Raw genomic sequence first — 23,644 nt, forward strand, 5'->3', positions numbered from 1 at the left:
GTTCATATTCCACCAGAAAATGGCTAAAAAGAGTGGAAAATTGTTTCTCTAAAGATTCTATTTTCCCCCTCGGCGAAGCCACGCCCCCTTCTATGACGAGATGCCGTCTGTATCTACTGTATGTCCTTGTTGATTTCTCCAAAATATTGGATTCATCCACGGACACACGGAATACTTTGCGTAAGGAGCCTTTGTGTGAAGTGTAGGTCGATCACAACACATTAAACACCAATGCAAAGCTCCAAAGCCAGCCATCTTAATTTGTATATTCAATTGATACTATACGTTGGCCATCAAACAGTATTACCAGTTCAGAATGGGAAAACGAAGTGGAGAACCCAGAATGCCGAGCAAAAGACGAGAGGGAACAACGCAGCTAAGTGTAAGTTAAAAAGGCTGGTACGTTGATGCATTGTTTGTTTGTTTTAGGGAACCTGAAGATGTAATGCCTGCAGGGAGCGGCGCCATGGAAAAGCCGACTCGCAGTTGGTTAATATCTCCGTCGAGACCCAGCCCGAGAGCCCTGGGAGGTCATCAGCGCAGACTTACAGGCTACTGTTCACTCCGACAGCTCCAATTACCGCTCGCAAAAAGTCTAAACGCTGGTCTTGGATAGTCCCCAGCAGTATTCCCAGATTTGTATACTTATTCTGTTTTATGCTCAAATCATTCTGTTCATTTGTCCTTAATGGTTGCGGGTCTCATAAGCATTACAGGGATGGTTTTCTGTACATTAGGGCTGGGACAACACATCGTATCGCAATACTTTATGCTGCAATACCATTTATCGATACTTTATCAAAGTATGGCAATACTTTCAATGCTTGTGTTTGGAGGCTTTTGGATGTGTCTTTCTTTACTTTTCAGTCTTAACGCTTCAGTAACAGGGTTTCCACAGGCAGAAGAAAGTCAGAATTAATGCAAATGCAGAAAAAAAACCATTTAATCAAACAGAGGAAAGATAATAGGAGAATACAGGAAACTTTCAACTCTTTTTTCGAGATAAATATGTACAGTATTGGCGTCAAACACAAGACAATCGACTGACGATGAGCCCTGTGTGCGGGGGTTGGTTGTTGGTTGTTAACATTGTTTTTAATGGGTGGTTTTTGGTGTTGTCTTCCAATTATCCTTTGTAACTGTTGCTTAATGAGATAAAAGGACACGATAAGTTTGAAAACAGGCGCAATGCAAAGCTAGTTAACGAAAATGTACAAATTCACCAAACAAACCCAAATGTACGGCCTCTATAATAGCTAATGTTAAAATAAAGTGATCATAAGAACACATTAGACACCCGTGTGACAACTAACCCCTCAGTCCGTGTGACGAATAACCCCAAGTGTCCACTTTACGAACAATGTAAGCAAGCTAACAAACAGCTTTAGCATGTTAGCTCTAAAATGGCTTTAGCTGTTTATACCCCAACTAAATCAGCTCGAGCTCTGCAAACTTTTCTTTCGTAACTGTCAACATAAGTCCAGGGTCCGGACATATGCTGTCATTGCTCTTGAAAATGTTAAAACATGAGCTTATATATTTATATATCTGTATTTACAAAGCAGAGCAGATCAAGGAATCAGTCATTTTGTCATTTTATTTCTATGTTATTCACATTGTTAGGATCATTTTTAATTCAGCCTTACAAATCAAGTGTATTGAGAGTATGAAAAGGCTTTGGGGTCCGGACTAAAGCCGCTCGAGGTCCAGATCTGGACCCAGATCCGCCAGTTGGTGACCCCTGGTTTATACTGTTTAAACTTTTTATTGTACAGTGTTAACCCCTCAGTTTCTTACGTGTCATTTGTTTGTTTTTATGTCGTGTAATTTGTTTGTTTTTATGTCGTGTAATGTCCATTTATACGTTGACATTGCACTTTGAGCTCATTGCACTTTGAGCTCATTGCACTTTTTTCCAATGTTTTTTTTTTACATTGCAAATGGCGAAAACACTGACCTGAACTGACGGCTCAAGCCAAAGCTAACATCTCTGTCTTTCCAATCAGTGGCTTTTGTTTATGGCCTTAACAAAAGAAACAGCTCTGATTAGCTCTGAAAAGGATTATCTGAAGAGAAGAAGAACACAGTATGTGTGGTGTAGTGATACGTGTGGGATCATGACAAAAGCCCTAATATGCATAATGCAATAATGACATCTTACGAGCGTGTTGCCAGGTGTGGGTTTCAGACGGCTGTTTCCTCTGCCTCTTCCTGTGCTGTTATCGTCCTCCTCTAAGTAATGACTAACCTACACATGTCACATTCTCCGACACACTCTGGAGCCTGTGTGGACAGGCTTTTCTGATGAGTTTGGAAGTGCATAGCTGAGACAGGTCCGTGCCTGCTGCGACATCAGGGAAAACAGCAGTGGAAATGGGCAAGGCCACCTCTGCGCTCGGGCTGCTGGGGGTTTACAGTCCAATGTGGGGTTTTTCTGCACCGAGGCTAACAAGAGCTGCACGGTCCCGGCATGTCCGGATTAAGATCAAGATCTGGAGTTGGATTCCTGATGACCATTCGGGCCAGTGTTGTTTTTGGCAGCCCTCGTAGATTTGAGTCTTTTGGATGAAAATGCATTTTAGTCATTTCTAAATGTGATAGTTTTTGTCTAGTTTTAGTCGACGAAAACTCATTAAGGTTTTAGTCTAGTTGGTGTCAGTTTCATTTTTTAAAAAGTAATTATGTATTATTTGAATTTGGGAGATTTTTGACGGACAGATTCCTCCACAATAGGCAGGAATGTCCTCATTTTAAACAAGGCTGTGTTTATAAGCACCTTCCACAGCTTGCAGGGTCATTCAGTGCGGTTACATGACGAGGGGAAAGTTGAATCTGCCACGTGTTCAGACCAGAGCAAGATTGCCCATCGGGGGGGGGGGCACGATCCGACTCCCCCCCCCCCCCCCCGAGTCGATTGGCAACTGCAACCAGATTAGAGCTGCATGTAGCCGCTTAGTTGAATCAAATTGGATTGGATTGATCTGAAATTTTGAACCAAACATATGTAATTCCGTATAATTTGATGCATTTTAGACTAATTACACTGCAACACAATTGTAAAAATACAAATATTCAATTGAGACATTATTTATTATTTATTTAAACCATGTTTAAGATGCTAATCAGATTGTGGCATAATTGGCTCTCAAGAGCATGTGACAGTTATACCTATTTATTTTGCCGTCCTATTGTGCCAGTGTATCATGAGTGAGTTAGAGTTGTATTGTGTCACCAACGAAACATCAATATTTTATTTTCATACAAATATAATAAGATCAAAATCAATAGGAATAATTAAAAAAACAACAACAACAACAGCGACATAAAACCCTGGCATCTGCCCTTAAGGCTGTGTTAGTGGTTCTCAGTGGAGGCCCAGCCCCTGGTTCTCTGCTGCCTGTCTTCCTCTCACAGACACAGGGCTGTGACACAGGCTGCAGACCAAGCTGAAGTCTGAAACCTCTGTCAGGACTCCGAGCCGGATGTTTATGTGATGAAAACATATCTGTTTATCTCATCAGCTGTGTAAGTCTGTGTAGGACCTGTTTGAGACGGATTTTCAAAAACTTAACACTGGCCAAAAGCTTGAGATGTGGAGAGACTCTTTATAGCACCTACAAAGTTCATGCAATCATTATTTACTCCATATGTGCTGTTGAAGTTTTAACTCCATGCCAGGAAGAGACGACGGAGCAGAGTCTGAGGCGACAGTGCTGTGAGGGGAGGGGGCGGAGCTCAGCTGCAGAAAGCAAGACATCAAGACTAAATCATTTAGAGAGATGCTGATTTCTGTAAATAAGCGTATTATATCAGAGCAACCAAGAAAAATACATCACAGCAGTACATAATACATCTTAGTGTGGATTTGATTTTTCATCATTTTTAGGCCTCGCCTCGCCACTGGCCTGCAGTTCCTGGCTGTCAAAGGAAACGCCAACATATCGTCAGAAAACATCATGTTAGCTGCCTCTCATGGACCACTGCCATTGCACGACTATATTGCACGACTATTGCAGCGAGGATGAGAGGAGGGCTGCTAACTTCGGAGAATGTGTGTTGGGCCATAAGACACAGGTAAGATTAGCTCCGATTGATCACATGAAAACCCCCAAAAAGCACCAATAAAGTCGCTAAAACCACCAGCTACATATAAAGCAGCCTTTTAATTTATTTATAGTTTATTACACAATTCTCTCCCACAAAGAGCCGTAGCCTATCATTGCATAGTGTCATAGAACGTTAGTCGTTAGCACCTTAGGCTAAACGAGGAACCGGAAATGGTGCACGTAGCCGTCAACCCTCTGCCCCCTGCTGGCCGGGAGTTGCACCACTCCTCTGCTGCGGCCAAGGGACATTCAGATCATGTCATGTGGGGCTGTGCAACTAATCGAAATTCGATTATTACACTAAATGATTACAAAGTTAGCATAATCTAAAAAAAAGAACATGTATATTTTTTTTATTTAATAATAATAATTATTGTATTTTTTGGCAAAGCAGGCTGGGATTATTTTCCCTTCGCATTTCACGTGCCGTGGCTCATGCTTTTGCGTGACATAAAAACGCTGTGTGATAATCTCATCAGGCCGCGCTGCTCAGTTTACTTGTGCAGGTGTGAGGGCTGGCCAGCAGGGGGCAGGTGTGAAACAGAGACCTCTCCTTAATCGAGGCATACTTGAAATCATGTGTACTTTTATGAAAATATTAACATAGTTTTTTTATTAATAAATATATAAACAAAGAAAAACCTTTTTCTAAAGGCAACAAATAATCGTTTGAATAATCTTGATTTCAATTATGACTAAAATAATGGTGATTTTTATTTTTTTGCAGCCCCAGTGTCATGTGACTTGGCCTAGTTTGACAGGTTTTGGGGGAAATCGGACAGGACTCACATCTTTAGCCTAGTCGGTTTATAGCTATAGATAAGCTTCATATAAATACATACTTGTTTTTTTTCCCTACAAATTACCACATTTACAACATACAGGATAATGTAACAAATATAGAGGTATAGAGGTGTAGAGCCTTAATAAATGAGCAGAAAAACACAAATTCGATCAATAAGTGTGATTAAAATGGGGATTGATACTTTTGACACTGCATCCTGTATAATACTCTACATTCACCGCAGCAGCACAATCACGAGCCTCCTCATTCCCCTGCGCGGATTGACTGATCGATCCCGATTCGTCATTCAAGGCCTATATTCTTCACAATAAAACATCCGCCACACTACAGTCTCTCCTGCTGAAATAATCTCTTTAATCCATGGCCATTTATCCGACACTTTTTTTGACCCCGTGTCCCAATTTAACAGCCGCTTAGCTTTAGATCTGCAGCGGGACACTTTTCACGGCTTTTTGAACGGGGCGACTTTTTACGTCGTTTATCAAATTAGAGCGTTCATTAGATGATTGCTCCGTCAGCAAAGACAGCCATCTGACGCGATAACGGCGCTAATGTCCTTGTCATGCAAATAGGCCGTCTCTGCTTCCCCTTCCCGAGTCTTTCACAAATCTCTCTCAGTGATTCAGTCCGAATTTCTGTGCACGTGAAACGAAAAGGCCGTTGTTGCTGAAAACTGAACTCATTTGTGGAAGCAAATCACGCAAAAATAACCGCGTTGTAACATTCTTCCCTCGTCGAAAATGCAACTGAAGTAGCGTCTGTAGGTTTGTGTTTGCAAGTTTGCAGTTTCAGGTCTTGTTTTTTTCCTGCTGCGAAGACGCTCTGTGGTTTGTGTTTCCTGGATTTTGTGGCGTGATGAATAGATTCAGGAAGCCCAGACACGATCACTGGACCCGTTCAGCGCTCAAACCGAGTTTATTAGTGCGCCAGGCGTTTGTTAGAATGCAGTTAGCTCAAAATTGCAGCTTGTGCATGTGTAGCCTGGCGAGCCAGAATACACACTGGTCCTATTCTTTACAAAAGGGGTGTTTTGACAAATGTGAACAATCTGTCTTTTTTGCCACAAAAAACTTTCATCAGCAACTCGGTTCAGATTTGAGGAGAAATCTACACAAATGAACAACGGCTGTTTCAAACTTTCAGTAGGTGACAAAGGTGACAAAAACAAGAAAATCCTCTTAGAGAAGATGAAGCATCAACATCTACGCTGGTACTTTCTTGTTAAGTACATTTAAAGAATACCATATTTTACGAGTGGTTCATTTGGTTCCAGGGCCACTACAAGCCACTTTGGTGCCCTAAGCCAGGGGTTCCCAAACTTTTTTGGCTGGGACCCCAAAATTGACACATAAACAACTCAGGACCCCCATTGTATAAAGTTACTGACTCTTACGCTACTTTGGGGGGAAAAAAACATGTTATAATCAAGTTAATATGAAGAAGAAGAAGAAGAAGAAGAAGAAGAAGAAGAAGAAGAAGAAGAAGAAGAAGAAGTTACTATGTATCTTAACAGTTTATTTTGAATAATTGAATGGATTTCACTAATTATAGTGAAATCCATTCACTATAATGGATTTCATTTGCACTAAAAACGTACTAAAAACAGTAGCATTTTTCTTTTTGTTTCATCTTGAAATCATTTGGGGACCTCCAACCAAGGCCTCGTGACCCGAGGGGTCCCGACCCCCACTTTGGGAACCACTGCCCTAAGCTAAAATATTCAATGGAAAAATAAAAACTAAAAGCTACATATGAATCCTGTTTACCAAGTGTGTTTTTGGAGTCGCCCCAGGCCACCAGGGGGTGGTATTACAGCAATGTTAGCTTCCTGCCAAGAGAAAATCAAACGTGTCTTCCCTCTCTGCACCGTCCCCTCTTTCCTTTCTCACTCGTCGCTGCGAGCCCAGGCTCCAGAGACACCAGTGTTTTGTCAGGATCTGAACTTAAGTCTGCAGTGAATGACTACGTTTGCATGAACCTGAGTGAAGTGAATCATCGGTCGCATTGGCCACATAACTTTCTTCTCATCGTTCTCATGGAATACGTTTTTCATCAGCTGTGTTAATAAAACTGGCGGCGTGAATACTGTAAATGCCGCTCAGTCACATTGGCCTCAATATGGTGAAGCTTGTTACAGAGTATAGGGGGCGGCGGCACTGGCATGGTCTGATTGGATCGATATAAAACTTTTCAGGATTTGATTTGGCTGTTCGCAAAGGTGCTTTTAGAAGCTGGAGTGGACGTCTGGTCAGGCGCATGTGAGGCGTCAGTGCGACTGTGTTACAACTATTTGTGGAGTCGAAGCTGAACCTTTATGTCACGCATCAACGCCCCGTCAAAAAACTGTCCCAAACTTCATACAGTCTGTCGGTCTATCATGGCGGGAGATCCCCAGAGCCCAGAGGACAGTGCCGGATGAGAGGAGAGAGGTGCCGGGGTGTCCAGTATGTTAAATACAGCATCTCTAAAAGGACAGGCTTTAACTTAACCCCTTAACTCCCACCTGAACCAAGCACATTTTCTCCAGTTTGGCTTTACCCCAAGTCCAAAAGCTTCTGGAAAAAAAGCTGTGAAAAAGCAACAAAACTGAGACGAAAACCATGATGGAAATGTGACAAAAAAGTGGGAAAACATTGACAAAAAAGTGACGAAAAGGTGGCAAAAATGTCACAAAAATGTCACAAGAAATTGACCAAAAATGGACCAAAAAATACAAAAATGTGACAAAATGTGACAAAAAATAACAAAAATTTGATTTAAAAATTTACGACAGAATGTGACCAAACAATACAAAAATGTGACAAAATTTGACCAATTTTTTTTTTTTTAAAATTGGAAAAAAAAGAAAAGAAAAAAGAAAAGAAAAAAAAGTGATAAAATTTGACAAAAATAAATAAATAATTGACTAAAAAAAATGAAAAGAAGACAAAAATTTGACCAAAATGTGACAAAATGTGACAAAAAATAACAAAATTGATTAAAAAAATTACGACAAAATGTGGCAAAATGTGACCAATTTTTTTTTTTTTTTTAATTTAAAAAAAGAAAAAGAAAAAAAAGAAAAAAAAGTGATAAAATTTGACAAAAATAAATAAATAAAAAATTGACCAAAAAAAAGGGAAAAAAAAGACAAAAATGTGAGAAAAAATGACCAAAAAAATGACAAAAAAGTTACTAAAATGATGGAAAAAATTTTGATAACGTGAGGAAAAAGATCCTCTCGGTTCAGGCGGGAGTTAAGAGGTTAACAAAGCGCTTGAACAATAAAGTCATTAGTATCCATTAAGTGCTTGGTTATGTGATTGGCCTTTACCATTGAGTGTATTGTCTCACAGACACATTGATATTTACATGAAAGGAGCTATGGTTATGTAATGACACAACGTACTGTAAGACATTCACATCGGAGCATCACGCTGCTGAAAGAAAGAACACACCGCTCCAGCAGGGATTTCCATGAGGGAACAACATCATTATTTGGTTCAAAACATACAAAAAACAGAATAATATGAACCCTCCATGAGACATCTCCCTCTTCTGATTTCAGACGCAGAGCCATCCGTCTGAACACGTGTCACGGAGCTATAACACGCTTTTACAAAAGCACTGGATCCCTGTTGGGAATTAAAGAACGTTCATTAGATTAATTTTCCTTAACGGAGATAATGGGAGTGGAGCAGCGTGAGAGCTATTTCAGACCCAAGCGTGTGTCTCATTTATTTGCTAAAGAGACTGCGGGGATTTGAGGGACAGGCGTACAGTGTGCAATCATCAGACGGAGGCTAATGCAAGGGCGCAGCTGGAGACTGGGCCTCTTCCTCTTCATTTCAAATGTCTTCTTTTCCTTTTTTTTTTAGGGAAGTTGACTCTTTTACTAGACGTCATGTTGACTGCCGAGCACACTGGTGAAGTGGGAATCACATCTTTGCACAAAATGGTAATAATGTTTTTATTTTTACATGCATTTAGTGCGCCTTTAGTTAACCAGGGATATAACAAAACCTTTCTAAAAAAAAATACTACAGGCTATATCCACATTTTCCTCTGTGTACGCACAACAGTCTTGTTCCAATGTATTTATTGCATCCTCTGATCTTAACCGTAAACAGGATTTTGACGAATTTCACAAATTAATTTCTGCATGTTTATTAGGATTCATCCCTATTAAAATGATCAATATTAAACTGGCCATAAATGAATAGTGTTTTGTTTATAGCTGAAAACATTTTCTCAATCCAGTGAATATGTCAGTGCTTGAGCCCATGGTGATCTACATATGCAACATTTTGGGTTTTTTTTTGCATTAAATTGCAATTGCGACACATTCAAGTACATCACTTGTTCTTAGTGACAAACTTTGAGTTTGTATTTCATTGTTTTATGGACATGACCACCTGACTTATTTTCTCTATTTACATAGTTCAGGTCATAATTATACATTTCTAACCATGTTTTTGATATTATCACAATACTATTACTACTTACTATCTTTAATCCTGTAGTTATACACTATATCCTCATCGACAACTGACCTAGAGGTGGGTTTTGTTTCACTCTGGGAAAGAATGGAGAAAACAAAGCTAATGTGGCTAAATAACACGACGCTTCAAAGACCTGATCCTGACAGAGATACGAGACTTAGAAGCAAAAACCACAATGAGTGTGTGTCATAATCTGCCACTGAATCAATGTCAATATTGGGTTTGCATTGGTTACTATAAGGGTCACGTTTCCCATTTCAAGGAGCGTCTTTTCTAGAGTTTTTTTTATATCTTTGAGTAGGAACATTCTTCTAAGCTGTATCACAAACATATCTTGGCTAAGGTATCCAAAAGTATTCTTACTTCTATTGCATAGCCCGTAGCTATTGATGCAATGACGGACCACAAGATATCTGTTTCCTGGTTCAACCTCAGGAAGTCAATCAGATCGCACTGATATGCGCACGTTCTCACAAGTTGATTCTGCAAACCGAATATAGAGTTTTAAAGGCATTCCAAAAAAAAGGTTGTCGTATATGTTTATATGTTTGTCACTGTGTACGACGCTGTATTGATAGGCGCCGATTTATGTTCTTCCCAGTGGGTGCCCAGTCCAAAAAAAAATAAAGTTGGGGTGTCAATCTCGCGGTCTCGTGGTTGGGAGCCCGGTGCTCGACCTATGGAGCTAAACGAGCGGAGCAAACCGGCACTGACGTACGTAGGTTAATGTAATGAACCCACGCTCGTGTATTTGCCGAAGTAGCAGCTTTACAGGTATTCGATAGTTATTGAATCATTTTGCAATCAGGGCAAATTCTCCTGGGTGCCCAAAGATTTGAGTGGGTGCTCCAGCCCCGCAGCACCCACGGGATCGCCGCCTATGGCTGTACTCAGGCTTCTCAAACTACTCTCGATAACACAGATTATTTGCAAAGTGCATTTCACATGACAGTCAGCCAAAGTGCTTCACACGGTGTCGGGATTTTTTGTCTTGATTCATTCACTCCACACATGGTGGTGGCAGCCTACGTAGCCACAGTTTCCCCTGGGGTAGACTGACTGAAGTGTGGCTATGCACATTTGTGCCAACGGATCCTCCGGCCACCACCATTCATTCACTCACTCATACATATACATCATTCTGGACTATTGTACATGTTTTTAGTAGGCTGGGGGAAACCGGAGCACCCGGAGGAAACCAACGCCTGACATGGTGAGAACACGTAAACTTCACACAGAAAGGTCTCGTTAGCACATGGTTCGGGACCTTATTGAAATGAGGCACAATCGCCACAGATTTAAGAAGTTGTACAAATGAGAAACATGGGCCTTGATATTTTGTCAGATGTTTTGATGTACACGTCTTGAAAATACCCCTGAAGCTCCAAATATTTTAAATTAAGGTCAATTTCACCAGGTTCAAATTGACGATAATGTTAACTACAATATACAACTGGCCAACACGCTAATCCAGGGATCTCCAACCAGTTGCTTAGACCCTTTCTAGGTAAAGTCCCAGTTTAGAGGCATTTTGTGTTCGTTTAGAACAGGGGTGTCCAAACTTTTTTCACCGAGGGCCGTATATAGACATGTATAAAGCATGGAGGGCCACAGATCAGTGGTCAATGCATTCAAACGTTCAACTGCGTGTGTTTAAGAGAGGTTTAAACCATTCCACACACTTTTATTTAGGCTTAAAACCATAATGCCAGCTCAGTCCCACAATAAATTTAGATGTTTGAGGTTTAAATTGCGTGGAAATATTAAAATTGGAGTAAAATGACCATCTCTGGCAATGTGTGGCAATAAAACAAGAAGGCTGTGGGCCACCAAAAATTGGTGTGAGGGCCACATTTGGCCCTCGGGCCGCACTTTGGACACCCCTGGTTTAGAACATGTGAAATAGAATCTGCAAACATATGGGTACATAAAATAAAGTTTGAGGACAATATTCAAGTTGTTTACCATCGTGGCTAGTACCTCTCCAGGGACTCACAAAGCATCTTCAAAACTAAATAGGATCCCTGAGTTTTTTGTTGCCTAAGAGTCTCTCACTGGCCGGGCTGGGTACGGTTACATTTTTCGATACTTAAATAATACTTTTTCTCGTTACCTATGTTAAAGGAATAGGCCACCGTTTTTACATACTAAAATATGTTCTTACCTCACTTTAGTCGAGTTAATATATCCCCGTCTGGTCTTTGTCCGTGCGCTCTGTCACGCAAACGGAGCACATACGCAGCCTCTCCCACATGTCACATAGCTCCAAAAAAGCTCACGATAGAAGCTACCAAGCTCTTCCACGTGTTCCCTATTTAAATAAAGTTACGTGAAGTGTTTTCATGCGAAGTATATTTACACAGAAATGTAACATGTCGATTTTATAAGCAAATAAATAGGGGGACTATATTGTGAGGCGTAATGATACGAGGAGTAAAACGTCCGCGCAGTAACTCCTAAAGGTTATTGACGGAAGTGAGCGGGGGAAGTCTTTAGGAGTTACTGCGCGGACGCTGTGCTCCTCGTATCATTACGCCTCACAATATAGTCCCCCTTTTTATCTGCTTATAAAATCGACACGTTACATTTCTGTGTAAATATACTTTGCATGAAAACACTTCACGTAACTTTATTTAAATAGGGAACACGTGGAAGAGCTTGGTAGCTTCTATCGTGAGCTTTTTCGGAGCTATATGACATGTGGGAGAGGCTGCGTATGTGCTCCGTTTGCCTGACAGAGCGCACGGACAAAGACCAGACGGGGATATATTAACACGCCTAAAGTGAGGTAAGAACATATCTTAGTATGTAAAAACGGTGGCCTATTCCTTTAAAATGTTTGTCCTCTATAACCAGAAAGCAGAACTCCAGCAGTGGGTAAAATTGGGACCGTGGAGTTCGCCGACACTCAGAGCGGTGATTGGCGGAGCTCTGACAGGACAGGAGGGGTAAATATTTAGCATTCCTCGGATGACTTCAGCCCCTAGGTGTACAAGCGCGCACTTGCACTCATCTGGAGGTGCACATTCACTGTGGGCTTTATGGGACATGTGGCTCCCCTTGTAAAGGATAATGACAAGATTCCAAAGTGTCCTGCTAAAGTAATGGCGTACAAGTGGCCATATGCGGAAAACAAATTGAGGTTTTGTCTTAGTTTAAATGGGACAGTGTTTTTTCTGTGGCGTTTTTTTTTCTTTTTTCTTTTTCTTAGTGGACACCTTCTCTCTGCTTTATAATGGCCTTGTCTTTCACTTTCCGTTTTAACAATTGTCTAGTGTCCTCTGGCAACAGTGATTAGCAGCGTGGTTGTAAAAGATGCATTTAGTGCAGCAACATTGAGCAATGAAGGTGTGAACGCTAAGGCAGAGCTTCCAAAGAGGTCATGGCACTGAGCTGAGGGTGTCATTATGGCTTCACGATACAGAAACAAAGTCTTGACACTGTATTTAGTTAAATCTTTAGTTGAAAATATATATTATATTATATATTTGTCAAATTGGGTCAATAATTATGATTTAACTGCATTTTAAACAGTGAGTATTATGCTTTTTGCAGGTATTTGGTAATAATATCAAGCACATTTTATCACTATCTTTCAAAATTCCAATATTAATCTAAAACAAAAATGATCCAGTAGTTTCATTTCCTGATCCTTCAAGTGAGCTACCATAAGCCCCTCCCTCCCCTGGTCTGGCTCCCCTTTGCGGCAGAGCTGTTTCATAGCTCGGAAGCTATGGCAAGGATTAAGCTTCGTAAGAGATGGAGAGATGAGGAAAGCATTTCCTGGGTATAGGACCTCAGGGGGAGCTTTGCTGCTAAGAATAGCCTCTGGAGAAGAGCCATAGATTACTCAAAGATGCGCTAGTGCCTCAAAACACAACTCCAGGTCTATAACAGGGTACAAAGCTCTAAAAAGTCAAATTGGCAAAACAGCCCCCTTTATAGCTGCATACTTTTTAGACACTGTATGTTTGTTGGTGTCATTGTTTTTGCTCTTGATTCAAATTTACTCAATTTTCTCAAAGATTGCAATGCAACAGAAGGCTTTGTTTTTGTAGGTGTTAATGTAAACATGGTTAAAAGCATAACTTAGGAAATATTACACGACTCCAAACAAATCGCCGGGATTCGAGATTCGAGGAGGCCCCGCCTGACCTTCCAGTCCCTGATCCATGTAGTTCTTTTATTAGAGCAGTGCTGCAGCGTGGTTACCAGGGCTGTTTCCACAGACAGACCTGAGGCAGTGCACACCACCACAGACACAGGGGAGGGGCTCCCAGGGGCCCCGCTCCGATCAGACCCGACAATGAGACGGCAGACAGAAAAGGAGAGGTCAGTGGACTCCTCCAAGGAAGGTTTGTACGAAGGACAATGTGAGAATGATGAGACATTTACAGGTGTGAACACAAAGCAAGGCAAGAATATGAGGAAACAGTCACTTCAAAGGGTAAAGAACACAGCGTAGGCCGATAACCAAGCAGCATAGACAACATACTGAGTAGCCAATCCAGTGACTGAAGTATCCTTTTCATACCAAACTAATTCCGAGAGCTACTCATTTTTAGTTATCGATATATTAGCAGCAACTAGGGCTGGGTACCATTTTTTTAATTGTTTTATGAGAACGGTACTTTAAAGGGGGGGGGGTATTATGCAAAATCGACTTTTTCAAGCTTTACATCATGTTATTATGTCATTCCCTCATTAAAAACATGCCTGAAGTGTTGCCTTGGCACATTCACCTATTTTTGAGTAATCTGTAAAAACTCTGATGGCGGCCATTTTAGGGATAGGTTTGCCTGAGTCCTCCTAGGAACGCCCCCACCTCCTGGAGACGCCTCCGAGCTTTCGTCACCAGCCGAGTGACCAACCACTGCTCCTCAGCAGAACCCCCTCCCCACTGATGCCACAGACAGCGTGTGGAGGGGGCGTGTCGGAAAGAGTCAGAGGTTCTTAAAGAGACAGAGGCCTATTTCAAGACATTCACTACAGCCATTTTGAGAGAGACATTTTATACAAGGCAGTTATTCTAATTTACTGCAGTTACAGACCAACAGAAGGTTTGGTCATGATTGTAGTGTGATATAGACTGGTGCTGTGTGATTGAAAAAAGGATAATACCCCCTCTTTAACTATACTTGGTTGTCGATACTGATGCCTGAACGTTTTAACTTTTTACCGATACTAAAATATTTAGAAGCAGAAAACAGAACAACAATAGCGGGTTCATCTCCAACATCAAGAAAAGTGTGGAAAAAATTGTGGCAAAAATGAGGAAAAATTGTGTAAAACAAAGCAAAAATAGGGGGGGGGGAGTGAATAAATTGGGTTGAAAATTTGACAAATTAGGGAAAATATTAGTCATGAAAAATGAGCAAAAATAACAGGAAGAAAAAGAGAAGAAAAATATGTGTAAAAAAAATTGGGAAAAATGGGCCAAATATTGGGACAATTTTTCTTTTTCTTTTTTAAATGCGGGGAAATTGGGCATTTATTTGAGCTGAAACAACCAATTTGCTTCTTTTAATGCAGACCAACAACGCCAAAACTTGCATCTAAAGATAACAGATTGTTTCCATACTTACATTTTTCGACAGCAGTGGAACCTAAACTCTTTTTTCCGATACCTCCACATGGTATTAGTCTCTTTTTTTTTTCTCTTAGTAGTAGAATAAAGGAGACTCAGAGGTTGTGCTGAGCAAGATCAAGGCTAACAAACCACTCAGTTAGCGTGATGGCTACATAAACAAACACATGCTAGCACCTTGCCCAATGCTCTCTTTGCAACACTTAAACATGCTTAATCCTCTTGGGCGCTGATGAAGACTGTGGAGGTGAGCTACAGCTTAAAGCTCCCAAATCACACAATAGGTTTTTTTTCTTTATATTGAATGGCTATTGTATTTTGCGGTTTACAGAGCTCCCTGCTAATCATGGCACGGTGTTTTAGGGATGTGAAACTTAAAGGAACAGGCCACCGTTTTTCCATACTGAGATATGTTCTTACCTGAGCTTAGACGAGTTGATACATACATGTCTGGTCTTTGTGCGTGCCCTCAGTCACGCAAAACGACCAAAGATGTTGCTAGCATTTGGCGTCTCCCACTGTATTCCTATAGCTCCAAACGGGGGTGAAGTTGGAAGTTACCAGGCTCTTCCACGGGCACAAAGACCAGACAGGTACGTATCAACTCGTCTAAGCTCAGGTAAGAACATATCACAGAATGGAAAAACGGTGGCCTGTTCCTTTAACATAACGGAGATCTTTGGGCCTCTGGTTCCATCCTCCAGAAAAGGAGTTCTTAAGTGGCATGAGTCTCCACCATAACCCACAAACCAAAGAACACGGTTCAGTTTGAGCAGATTACTGTTGATTTAAACATCGAGTGACTGTATACAGTGGAGATTGTGATTAAAAGATAAAGGAGCTTTATCGTCATGACACAACTGCACTCATGCTACTGTTTCAGAAGATCACAGTTTATCTTGCACTTCATTACCTCTTCTCTGTCCTTCCAGTGACAGCAAAAAGTTCTGGTAACTGTTTTGAAATGCTCCCACATTCGCAAACAACGGGGTACTATTGTTTTCAGCCCTCCCCGGTCACGGACTCGCCAAGGTTGTCAGAAAGAGCCCTATAACACGGCCGTACTGATGATTTCTTGTAAAAAAAAAAAAGTGTTATTGTGAAAGCTCTCATTGCAGCTGCACACATTGCCCAACTACTCTTTTTTCTTTCTTTTTTTTGGAACCTCTAATTGCTCAAGCCTGCCGCCCCTTCTGTGTGACGCCTCAAAGGGGAAGTGAAATGCTCAACAGTTGGACGGGGCCCCGCCGCTCGCCGTTGTTTTTAAAGATACTCAGATCCGTCCCCTTGGGTTTTTCTCGGCTGAAGCGCGCTGCCAACGCCGCTCCATCTTTTTTGATTTCGGGCTGGCTCGGATTTGAATCCAACTTGTAAACATGGGAGAGTCCGCTGGCGGCAGATTGAGCAACTCAGAGCAAACAGTTGTTGCGCGCCGCATCTGTCAGTGTGACTTGTTGCGGCATGACTTCGAGAGCAGAGCTTCCAGCCCGATGGGGAAGTAGAGGTTTCGTTTTTTTGTTCTAGGTTTTACGAAGACTTCAATGGTGGTGTTAGCGTGACAGACATTTAGAAGAATTACAAAGTTAGGCCGCTACGTAGGAAGAAAGTGTTTGTAGAGAGTTTTACGAACAAAGAGTCTACGAAAGTTTGAAGACATTGGGTTCTTCTGGCTTTACGGTATACAAAATCATGGAACTCATTGAAACATCAGAAAGTTCCACATCTGCAGCGGCTTCTGTTCTACACAAGCGAACCAAATGACTCGGAAACTCTTTGCTAGTTTTTGTTTCACGCCTTCAGAGAGATTTTGCCGATGAACCTCGCCAAGAGACCTCAACGGCAGACCGTTTCCAGCAAGTGTGTGACATCCCCAAGACGAAAAAAAAAAAATCACAACCACGCAATGTGCGGCATCTTACCTGTTGAACGGAGTCCCCCTCCCTCCTCGTCGACTGGATATCTCTGAAATCCTTCAACTATCAAGGGCCCCCGCCGATTTTTTCAAACCGTTTGCATCCTCTGGCACCGGGGCGCGTGAAACTCCGGAGCAGAGCCCTCCTGCTGTCAGCGCTTTCCACCGACGTCTCGAGCTAATGTTCACTCGCACTTCCTTGAGGAACTAAATTGCAACACGGCACACCCCTCCCTCCGCTCGCTCTCTCTCACTCACACTCACTGACTGCCTCGCTTCTCTCTGCGTCTCCTGAGAGGTGTGTTTGTGTGTGTGTGGGGTTTTTTTTTTTTTTTCTTCGTTCCCTCGCAAATTCAAAACTAAACTATTTGCGCGTGTGTGTGTGTATGGCCCGCTTGTGGCCTCGTTCTCGCCGAGCGCTGAGCGAGCTCGCTGCCCCTGCCTGTTCTGTCAAACGCTTACAGGGAAAAGGAAAACAAACAAAACAAAAAAAACTAGAAAGAATTCTTTAAATCCAGTGATGCAGCCGGTGAAAGGGGAGCGGCTTAGGCCCTTTTATTGTACTCACCTAGGCTGGAATGCAGCTCGTGTCAGTGTCCCTCCCCGTGTTTGCCTGTTCTGTTTTGTTTCACGGGTCGAGACGAGCAGCAGCCATGTGGCGTGACGTGGGACACACGGGTGACTCGGACGCCGGCAGTGACGGCTCTGTTGTGGTTACTAATGAGTCGGTGTTTTGCATTGTTCTGTTCATTAAGCCCAACAGTAGTTGACTGAGCGCAAATAAAGCTCGCAGCAAATAGGAACCAGTTTGAAGAGAGACACTGCAGGCTAAAGAAGAGTTTTCCCTGTCGTGTTTAAAGTTTATTTGCCTGAACTTTACATTGTCTTGTTTTTGTTTTGTTTCGTTGCTTTAATGTTTGTGCAGTCCTGTGAGGCAACTCCTGTCGTGAAATTGACCAGTTTTTGCTTGTAGCAAATCAACTGTCACCTGGAAACAGACTGATGTTCAAAGCCATTTCATCTAAATGCATTTTTTTCCTTCATTTAGTCCAAAGTCACCACATTTTCCTAGTCTTGTACTTTAATGGTCCAATATCATGCAAAATCGACTTTTTGGTGCTTTTAGCCATGTTGTTATGCTATTTCCTTATCAAAATCACCCCCAGGGTGGTTTTTGGCTTCATTCATGCAGTTCTCAGCAATCCTCCTGAATCCTGCAGCTGCTCCGCCCTCTGCTGGAAAACCACTCACTTGTGACACTCTGACGTTTTTTGCGTCATAGTGTCAAACAGGAAGAGGTCTGTAATGTAATGCCTTATGGCCTGATTTTAATTTATAAAACAGCTTTTTAATTATTTGGAAAGACATAAAAAAGGAAGTACCCGAGGTGTCTGCGCCGCACTGTGTCAAAACAAACACACTCCCTGAGCGTCCGAACTGAAGTTATTTTTGCCCTGAAGCTGTAAAGAAGGAGCTCTTTCTAACCCACCAAACCTTTTTTTTTGCACATTTCGTCTTAAGCAAAAGTTTATCTTGGACTTATTTTTTTCCTGTTCACCTGCAGCGTCTCGCCAGGTTTTGGACCTTGATCCGTATAATAAAAAGTAACACAGTAAAGTAGCTCCTGTAAAGTAACAACAGAGCTCTTATTAAAGCTGATGGGTAACCTGTGTATGGGGGAATGTAAACGCAACTGCTTTCCATTAAGTACAAGTGTGTGTGTTTGTTTTTTTTTTTGGGGGGGGGGGGGTTTAGATTCACCTGCTGTGCAGCACGAAGAGGTCACGGCAAAAATAAATGTGTTGAAACCACGACTCAGAATACATTTACTTTTAACACATATAAAAAATGTTGTGGAACAGAAAGCACAGATACAGGTTAAAATTGTAATCATAAATAAATGTGTACATGTGACTTTGCTACTGTAGTGTCCGAGCTTTACTTTAGATTTAACCAGTGACAGAAAATAAGGACACAAGTAAGTTGGTTGAAAAACATGAGGACAATCTGGAGGCTTGAAGGCGGGATACAACAAGGCACGTAATGAGGCAATGCAAGGCAGCAGTGGTGGGTCTACACTGGGAGGGCAGAGCCATGGTCGATAGAAAGTTTGGTTAAAGCCTGAATGCAAACCTAGTGCTACATCAGGTGACGGGGCCAATGTGCTGTTTCCTACGTCCGTTTACAGGGCAAATGCTCAGCACAACACTGGACCACCAGGACCACACACACCCAGTCTACAGCTGCTGCCGGCGCGTCCCCCGCAAACAAAGCTATACTGCAAGGGATGGCTTGGGTCAGAGCTAATGCAACAGTTATTTGAAATGAATGAAAGGCTGCCAATCTTTACCCGCTCTCGAATAGCACCGCTCCCAGTCGGACCAAAGCAGAGGAAGGGCACGGGCTAGAGGACAAGCAGTGAGGAACAACTGTCACTACTTTCACCACTGCAGCTAGAATAGATCAGGGCTGCCTGGTTTTAAAGTACAAGATATGCCCATCCATCCATCCATCCATCCATCCATCCATCCATCCATTTTCTTCCACTTGTCCGTTTCCAGGTCTTGGGAACAGCTGTTGGATCTGCCCAAATCACATTGCACCAGCCCCTTATGGCTCCTCCTGCAGGTGATGGATCCACAGAAGGACGGCCTCATGGTTCTAACCGGGCCTGTTGGTCTCTCATAAGGGGCTTCTGAACCGCTCTTTGTCTGACCCGTCACCTATAGGACCTGTTTGCCATTGGAGATCCTACCAGGGGCACGAAGCCCCCGACAACAGAGCCCCCAGGATCATTCCGGTGCTCAATCCCCTCCACCACGTTAAGGTGGCGGTTCCAGGAGGGGACACGATATGTCAGCCCATTCTACAGTGCAGCATCATAAAGATTTCTGGGATTCTAAGTCACGACATTTTGTTTTTTTTATTATTCATATGTATACAGTACCAGTCAAAAGTTTGGAAGTGATTTTTTATGTATTGGTTTTCCTTTTATTTCAAGATTTACATTGTAGATTCTCGCTGAAATGAATGAATAAACACATCTGGAATCATGTTTTTAACACAAAAAAGTTGAAATAGATTCTTCCAAATATCTGCCTTTTGCTTTGCACATTTGACACTGAGCTTCGGGAGGTCGTCACCAGAAATCGTTTGGACTTCACAGAAGAATTTAAAATCTAAAGCATATTTTGAGTTAATTCAGCCTTTTTTGTTTCTTACAAAATCCCATGTGTCATTCATAGTTCAACCTCTTAACCCCCACATGAACCGAGCGCATTTCCTTCAGTCTGGCTTTACCCAAATCTAAAAGCTTCTCGAAAAAAAGAGTCAAAAGAGCGACAATAATAAAACAAATGGCAACAAAAGAGCGACGAAGACACAAAATGACAAAAAAAAATGAGACAGAAATGTGGCAAAAGTGTGTTATATCACGTTTGCAGGTCTTGGCTTTCAAATGAGATGGTACACTGAACCCTCCAGTCTGCAAGCTTTTAGATTTGGGTAAAGCCGAACTGGAGAACAGCTGTGTTTCAATGAAGAGAGACTAATCACCGTCTTGTGTCAGTCCCTGTGTGTTGAAATGAAACGTTCCCCATCATAACTGTGAGCTTATAGTGATTTGTTGACGCCCGCCCTGCCTTTAATGTGTGAGCTCATACATAATAACCCATTTGCCTCACTCAGGTTGATGGAGTCGACTTAAGCCATGTTTTATCCGGTTAATCTGAGTTGCTAAATGAACCCGCTAATTGTAACGCAACTCATTCTTTCGCAATTTGAAAACAGCAGTCTGTCACACCCTATTGTACATATTTGCTTTGTGCTGTTCTCTTTAGGTTTTGAGGATCATGAGTAAAGTTTGACTGTACTCCCTTTGAAAGATAAATATATGACTTTCTACGCCACTACATTTCTGAAAGTGTCCAAGAAAGTAAAAAGGTAGCCTAATCATGCACACTCCAGAACAGTAGGTGGCGCTGTCATGTGCCGCTGAGTCACAACAAGGAAGAAGGTTTGTCCCCGTCGTGTTGCCGTACAGGAGGGGGTGCTATTTGAGTTTTTTTTTTTAAAGCTCCACAGTAAAAAGTAAAGGTTGGCCACATACAGTATCTGGCCCCATTTTTATCCTTATAATGAACACTCCAGAACAGTAGGGGGCGCTGTGCAATTGTACTGTCAAATGCCACTGACTGCAAGACGCTACTTAGTAACGTGTGTTCATATTACGTTTTCAGAAAAGTAGGTGAAGTAAGGAGTTAGTTATGCATTTGCAGGTAATCCAGCACTAGTTTCTTTTTCAAGTTAATGTTAGTTTGGCCCTGATCTCTCCCTCGTCTCATTCTTCTTCTGCTGCTCAGACTGACAGCGCGTCGCGTCAGGGCTCGTACTTACATTATTTTGAATTTATTGGCGAAAAGGACAATACGATGAAACGATGAAGCTCGACGTCACAAACAACAACGCTTAGCTTTTGGCAGTGTCGGCCCTTCCAATGTGATCAACCTTTCGTTGAAAAAGTAGCGCAATGTCTGATGCTCAGAAGCTAATTTATTGTGCTATAATTGAATACATTTACCGTATTTTCCGGACTGTAAGTCGCACTTTTTTCCATAGTTTGTCAGGGGGTGTGTCTTATACTCCGGTGCAACTAATACAGTATGTGATTTTTTTCCCGTTTTTTAAATTGAAATAAATAATTTCACATGCCACTAGAGGACAGTGCAGGCTATTCGACCAGTAGAAAGAAAGTTTGGAATGAGCGAGAAGCGGAGGTAACTCCTTCCCTCAATGAAGAAAAAACCCCAAAGCTAATCACGGGCTAAAAGCTAGATAGCCACAGTTAGAGGAACGAGTTCGCAAATGAGAGCTTGAAAAATGTGCTGTTGGAAGAGGTTTGTCAATGGTCCATGCTTTATGCTTCATGTAGCTAACAATCAATGTGTTACGTTAGCATCCCGCACGCCTATTGAGCCTGTTGTTTTTTTCTTCATTAGGCATTTTTTGGCTAGTGTGTCTTCTTAGCCTGATAAACCACACCCACTTCTTTCTGCACGAAAGAAGGTGGGTTTGGCCATACACGGTAAACAAGTTGCTGATTGGCTGATAAGGCCTAGCCGAACCAATCACAACCGTCACAGAGAAATGAGAAGGCTACGTCACTCGCTGCATCACTAAGTTATTAGTTCAATTAACATTAACATTAGCCAAAACTAATCATGGATGAAGTAGTCCATGTGAGTTTATATTCAGTTCATATTGTGTGAATTGGACAACAGCTGTCGTCACGTCCGCTAAATGCTAATTGGTTTATTTCACTGATAATCTGTGCGCGTTAGGCCCGCCCCTTCAAACTGCTCCAATTGCTCCGTGACCAGACTCATTCCCTGCGTTAAATGGACAGGGAATAGTGTGGCAGAGCCAGGCAAGCGTCTTATACTATAGTCCGGAAAACACGGTAGCCTACTGGTATCGTGAAATGGAACATTCCCCATCGGAAAACACGATTGACAAATGAAGGCTAGATGTATATTATTGGTATAATGCAGGGGTGGCCAACTAGTCAGAGACCAAGAGCCGAAATTTTAACCTTGATCCTGTGAAGAGCCACAAAGGCACCGACCATTAGCGAGATCCCGGGGCTTTAGTTTATTGTGATTAAATAGAATGTGACCGTTTTATTTAATCACAATAAACTATAACTTTATGCCTTTTTCTTTTTTTTTTAAATAATTGTGTTAGATTTAATGGTTTTACTCCTCACCAAGATTGAAATACATGTATATTAAATGACATTTTGTGCTTTCTGCTCTGACTGAGACAGAATTAGATTTTTTTTCTTTTTTTAATTATTTAATGCTGGGGTGTGTTTGTATGTGGGGCCCTGCCCACTGAGCCCCCTTCTCTGATCCGCCCCTGGCGTGTGCGCTCAGTGCCTGCAGCTTCGTCCTGACTGGACTGTGCAGAGAACGCACTCTAGGCTGCACAAAGTTCATAAACTTTAACCAGGAGCCTCTGGAGGACGTCTGGGAGTCTGTTTTAAGTTGCATCTGTTACAGTCTCTGTCACATGTGAAAGAAAAGTCAATGACTTTGCGTATTTCCGCGTTACGATGTCGCTCTTCGCATCATACGCTTCAAAAGAGCTCCGCTTTTTTCCATTTCCTAATTTAGATCTTTTTCTGTGAATATGAAGCCAAATTACATCAAATAAAGAGTAGCTGATCAGAAACCTGAAAAGCACAGAAGCTAATCCTAGTGCCACGATCTGCCTGCCTTGTTCAACCTACATCCCGCTTTAAATGAGGCTGCACGGACACCTCTTACACACCGCCTGGAAAAGGAGAGAGATACAGACTCTCATTCATGTGTAGAGATGAAACAGGGTCTGTAGGACGATGGTTGGATTTTTGGTCAAAGACTGTTACAGTTTATGGGAAATATTTACCAATTATTTTGCAAAGAGCCGCACTGTATTAAACATATCCAATCATGCAAAGAGCCGCACTCTGAGTGCCCAAGAGCCGCATACGGCTCGAGAGCCACGTGTTGGCCACCCCTGGTATAATGCATGATTTATGATGACAGTAACTTAACAAGCTACTTTTCCAAAGGAGAAACAAGCTAACTTAAAGAGTTACTTTCAAAAGTAACGTTGCCCAACACTGCTTACAACAAAGAAGAAGGTTTGTCTGCCGTGTTGCAGTAGAGAGGGTAAATTCAGGCATATTTTTTGTGTTTTTGAAGCCGCAAA

The 23,644-nt window shown here is 42.0% G+C and overlaps 1 protein-coding gene across 1 annotated transcript in view; it reads right to left on the bottom strand.

Annotated features, from left to right (window-relative positions):
* tnfaip8l2b (tumor necrosis factor, alpha-induced protein 8-like 2b) overlaps window positions 1-16,969 on the bottom strand; it is a 32,476-nt gene extending 15,507 nt beyond the window's left edge. The window contains exon 1 of the mRNA XM_079561974.1: window positions 16,899-16,969. The gene's annotated coding sequence lies outside the window, so the exon portion shown is untranslated. The remainder of the gene's footprint in view (window positions 1-16,898) is intronic.
* Window positions 16,970-23,644: the final 6,675 nt, after the last annotated feature.

This window comes from Gobius niger (assembly GCF_951799975.1).
Source record: "Gobius niger genome assembly, chromosome: 8".
Taxonomy (NCBI): domain Eukaryota; kingdom Metazoa; phylum Chordata; class Actinopteri; order Gobiiformes; family Gobiidae; genus Gobius; species Gobius niger.